The following is a 5,834-nucleotide window of genomic DNA, read 5'->3' on the forward strand; positions in this document are numbered from 1 at the left end:
TCCCCTATCCTGAGTTTGATGTATCTGGCTATCAATTCATTCCTGCCATACATTTTGCATTCATCTGGTAAGATGATTTTTCTCCTCCTATATGGTGTATAGATAGCCAGGGCCTCCTGAAAGCTCTGCTTGATGTTGAAGCTCCAGACCCCTTTCTCATCATTGTCAATTGGCTTATCTGCAGAGTCACTCATCCTTTCTACATTTTTGGCAGGGCTCTTGCTGCAGCTCCAGCTCTGTGCTCAATTTTGGTGGTGGGATTTTCCAAGCTGATACATTCAGGTTCTTGCCAGAAGGAAATCTCATGATTGTCATTCCAGGCTAAAGGATCAGACTGCAAAAGATAAGGCCTACAGCACATGGTGGCCATGTCCTCAGGCCAGATCGTCTCACCCCCTGCCATTCACAACAAACAGAGGCTGCCTGGGATTCCACACCTGACCTTTGCAGGGCACCGGAGTTCTGTCCGGGAATGATACAAACAGGGCAGCCAGGATTCCCACACGATGCCAAGCCCTTTGTGCAGCAGGCCTACCCCATCCAACCGGCAGTCACAGCCCCCATTCCAGGGTTCCAGCCTTCATCAACCCCAGCTCCCATGGTCCCCACCTGGCAAGGTCGGTCCATTGGTACAACCAAGCTTTGCCTAGTGGAACTTTTGGCATTTCTCGAACAGCAGTGAGACCTAGACTCAGCTGATTTAAACTACAATATTCAAGATGATGCTGAGGCTTTTTATGGTGTAACCAGTCAGTATGAGAGTTCTGCAAATATGACAGTCACCTGTTCCACCAAAGTTTGTTCTTTGGAAAGCAAGTAGTAGAAAAAGCAGAGATGGAGTATGTAAGGTCTGAGAATGCCTGATTTGTATACCAAATAAACCACTCCTGGGTGTGTGTATATATAAAAAACTTCATCCACAAGTTCAAACACTTACCAGAGAAATGTATGATGAACAGTGTTTTGGAAAACGTCACAATTTTATTGGTGATAACAAACAGGGATACAAAAGAAACCCTCCTCTGCATGGCTTGTGTATTTGAAGTTTCAAATAGTGAAGATGGAGCACAACATGACATTCATGGCCTTGTAAGGGACTGAACACACACTCTTTCTCCATTATCCAACAACTGACTGTCAACCACACCACGCAGGGTGGTGCCCTGGCCCCAACTTCTCTAAATCCTATTTGGTGGTGTCATTTTGTCATGTATTCGTACTATCAATGTAGCTGTGAAGTTCTGGTACAGTTGTAAAAAGGGAAATTGAGTTGTTTCTATATGTTCTTCAAAATAAATAAATAAATAAATACAAATCCCCTTCTGACCTGCTGATTGGTTTGCAAGTGTATGTAAAGAAAGCAATCAGTTTCATATGATTGAAATGATCACTGCCATTGCTGTCATGTCAAATGATTTCCTCTAGAAGAAAAATTAAGTAGAATATAGTTAAGGCTCAGGTTCCAAAAGGCAAGCAAGATTAGTCAAGGTCACCCAGTGGGCTGGGTTTCTTTGTTTTCTTTCATTGAGCCCCAATCAATCTTCCAATATCAGGGGCATGGCCCAGACATTGAGAGACACACATTTACCCTGATCCTGAGCATGAAACTCAGCGAAGAGACAATAATAAGATGACAAAGGCATCACCTCACAGAGGAGGCAGGTAAGTTGGAATATCTATTCCTGAAAAATTTTACTAACTATGGAGAGAAATATTTGCTATTGTGGCTTGGAGTGGGTTATTTGACATAACAGAATGAGTGGTAGATCAATTTGAATGTTTCTTCCACTGAATGTGTAACTAACACTGGCTAGTTAAGCAGAAAACACAAACACATGATCAGTCACTGAGCATTTGATGTCACTGGGCATTTCTACTGCCTCATGCTCATCCTCTTGCTTCACCACTTTCTTCTCATATGTAAGCTTTCATTCATTCCTTCCTGCAATAATGAATGGTTGTACAACTTGTATATGTAGGCGCTGGGTGTACACAGTAGTGGACAGAACAGGTAAGACACTGGCCTTTCAGGACCTATCTGTCTGGTTAGAGGAAATACTCAAAATATAAGGAAATAACTAAACAGGACAGATGTGCTAACAACATATACTATGAAGGAAAACAGAATGGAGCAATAGGCAACCACCTGGAGGCTACTTAAATGACTGGCTGGACAAGATTGCTGATAAACTAGAATAGGGATCTGTCACTGCCAGGGATGTACACCTCCTGGTGCTGCACAGAAGAACCAAACATGACACGGACTGAAGTTCTAGCTTGCAAAAGGTGAACTAACCAGAGGCGCAGGAGAGCCCTGAGTCCCTCCGCAAGGGCTATTCATTAAGGTGATACACAACAGGTATGGAGAGTTGAAGTAAGGACGTACAAGGGCTGCGTGCCTAAGGATCACCACATGCTTTTCCCCACCTGCTCTTTCCTCATGTGTTCCTTCCCCACAACCCCCATGAAGAAGCACCAAGCATCAATGTTTAACACCTGCTTACTAACAAGTGACCGATCTTATCTCATTCAGAAACACACTGAGTTACTTGGGGGGTTGCTCCTAAGTCACAAAACATCTCTAGGCTTGACAAGAGACTGTCCTGTTCTCAGCTTTTCCTTTTAATGTGATAAGAATCAGTAACTTGTCCTTGCAAGCATGGTGTTCATTCCTCTAAGGAGTCAACAAACTTTTTCTGCTAACAGTCAGTAAGATAGTAAATAGTTGAGGCTTTGTGGGCCATATAGTCATAGTTATTCAACTCTGCCACTGAAGCACAAAATGGAGCCATACACAGTATGAAAATGAATGGGCACAGCTGTGTTCCAATAAAACTATTCACAAACACAAGTGGTTTTGTCCTAGGAACCATAGTTGTTCCACATTTCAACTAGAAATCCATGTCATTGATGGCTTTATAGTCCTAGTCAAGCGGCCCCAGCTGTCTTTCCAGAATAGCTTTTGTAGACACTCCAAAGCCAAGCTATTACTCTCAGCACCTTGCAGAGAAAGTTGGAAACCTTAAACTCCACAGTCTTACTTGTCTCTAGTCTTACTCTCCAAGTGTATAATAATTGTGGATTTAAGAGAGTGCCCTTAGGAAAAGAATGAGGGTAATGAGCACTTGACTTGAGCTCTTTATTGCAATGATTAAGGCTTACCCCTCTGGGATCCCTCAAAGTGCCACCCAACGTGTGCACCCCTTTAGCAATACTTTGTCAGAAGCCTTTTGGAAATTCTAATAGTTTATATCCACTGTCTTATAACCCTCTGCTTTCCACATAATCTCCTTCATTCTTGCTCTCTTTTTTCCCACCACATTTGTCAAACAAGATTTACCCTTTACAAAACCACAATGGCTAGTTTTCATCAGTTCATATTTCTCCAGATGTTTTGTGATCTCATTCCTTCTAAATGTCTCTCAGATCTGTCCACCTCTGAGGTTAGGCTAGATAGCCTATAATTCCTCATTCCCTGCCACTCTAAATGGGTCCCTGGCTAAGCAAGGGCCCCCTTCAGTGAGGTCAGCCAGAGAAAGTCACACATGTCGTAAACATGCCGTGAGGTGTTTAGTAATAACATTCAGTGGAGTTTGCTTTAGTTCAGAGGCCAAGGGGATTTTACAAAAAAAAAAAAAAAAAAAAAAGTACACAAAAATCTGTTCTATTGGAGTAAGCTTGACAAAATCAACTGCTAACGAAAACTAGATTCAGAGTCTGTCATATAGAAAGGGAAGAAAAGATATTCTTCCCATCCTCTCATTTCTGAGGTCCCCAGAATGAGAAAACAGATATTATATGTAGTTGCCTGTGCTTTCATTTTTATTTCACTCTTCCCATCATTAAACCACAGTGTCACTACCAAGTTCAGAGGCTGTGAATGGAAGGGGAGAGGTGGGAATAAAGAGAGGTTGGCTAATGAGCACACAAAATATTAAATAGAGTAAGTTCTAGTGTTTAATAGCATAGTAGGATGACTTTACTTAACAATAATTTATTGCATATTTCAAAATAGCTAGAAGAAAATATTTGGAATGTTCACAACACAAACAAATGATACAGGTTTGAGGTAATGGATATCCTAATTATCCTGATTTGATCATTCATTACACCTTGTATGTATGTGTCAAAATATCACATGTACCCCCACAAACATGTACGATTATGATTCAATAAAAACTAGATGAAAAAATAAGTTCACCAGTGACATGACCCAGAAATACGGTTTTACCTGTCCTGGTCTTTGTGAATGGCTCTGCCCAATCCACACAAACTCTAATGGATGTGTATAAAATCTGGGGGTTAAGGAACATGCAATGCTTAGGCACTGTGCCATTGTTTCATTCCTGATCATTTTTTCCTGTTTTTACCTTCTTTCTTCAGAGACACTGACCCAACCTGACAATACCTGTGGCTCCTGAGATTTGCATCACATCTCCATACTCTTACATTCTTGGCGCTAGTCCTCACCCTCTAACCCTATACGCCTCAGCTGAGACTAAAGAGCCTTCTTATTTTCTAATTCCATGATAGAGAACAGGACCAGCCAGCCCAGGCCCAGTCAATCTCCTTTATGGAAATTAAAGAGGCAGGAAAATCAGTTACCAGAAGTTCAAATATAGGAACTCAGGGATGAATGGACCCAACTCCAAAACGTTTCATTAATCTAAGAGCTGGTACAGTGTCAAAGGCAGTAGTAAAAATGGCTGTAAATCTACTTCTGGAGGGTAACCTAGGACAGATAAAAAACCCTGGGAGACTGGATATCAAAGCTGGAAAACCAACCACAGGGACGTGGTGGCACCAAGGTCAGAAAAGAATCTTTAGGCGGACTGAGTGCAGCCCCAGGCAGGGCTGCTGAAATGGGGCTTCTTGCACCACCTTGCCCCATAGCCAGGTAAGTTCTTAGTACACAGAGCAACAGGAACAAACTGGAGCAGGCGAGACATGACCACTGGGATTCCTCTGCCTTCCATCCAAATGATTGAAAAGCTCCTTCACGGTTCAGCTGCACTAGAAGGTTTGAAGTGTAAGAGGTCTTGTCCATGCTGAAGCCAAAGTGTTCAAGAGTAAGTAGCATCAGCTTCTCAGCCCAGCCCAAGATCAAACCAGAAAGAAGGTGGTATTGGGGGGTGTGGTGGGCAGGGAGCAGAGGCCATGGGGCAGCCCCTCTATGCGTTTAATGTCTTACTTGGCATTCTTGGACTTTTTTCTCTTTGAGGAAGAAAGCATTTCCTTCCCAGATGTCAGTCAGCACAGGAGGAAAGTGGGATGGAGAGTCTGTCAGGGGAGCATGTGAAATAAATGACTTCACCCATAGAGACGGTCTCTAGCATTCTGTCCCATGCACACCTCATAGTGTTGTAAGCTGGCTGGCTGGGGTTAAAAGCCAGAGCCAAGAAATAAAACTTTGACTGATTCACTATAAAGCTGAACTCACAAACCCCAGCCACACCATTGAGCAATGATGGCTAGAGATGGCACCATCCCTGGGACCTATCTTAGACAGCTTGTGCCTTCCTTTCCAGAAGGGGGACTTGGGCACTGAGAAAAATCAAGGTGTTTTGTCAGCAGCAAGTAAAGGAGAGGCTTCCCAGAACCACATGCAGCAGCCATGCCAAAGCATCCTTCTCTAAGATCAGGTAATGGAGAGGAACCGTGTTCAGCTTATTAACACCACAGGACTGAGGCACAATACCTCGCCCCAAGGAGGGACACAGGAAGCAGGAATGGCCTGGGCCTCCTCCTGCCTCTTCCCAGGCCTTTCTCCCTACAAGGCCAAGAAGACACTCTCACGAGATGCTTCTGAAGGTGCCTGAGCTCACGTTCTTCCC

The 5,834-nt window shown here is 43.3% G+C and overlaps 1 pseudogene; it reads left to right on the forward strand.

Annotated features, from left to right (window-relative positions):
- Positions 1 to 276: 276 nt before the first annotated feature.
- Positions 277 to 1,101, forward strand: LOC100948942 (annotated as a pseudogene).
- The last annotated feature ends 4,733 nt before the right edge of the window (positions 1,102 to 5,834 follow it).

Source organism: Otolemur garnettii, unplaced genomic scaffold (genome assembly GCF_000181295.1).
Source record: "Otolemur garnettii isolate 467f Iridium unplaced genomic scaffold, OtoGar3 scaffold00080, whole genome shotgun sequence".
Lineage (NCBI taxonomy): Eukaryota > Metazoa > Chordata > Mammalia > Primates > Galagidae > Otolemur > Otolemur garnettii.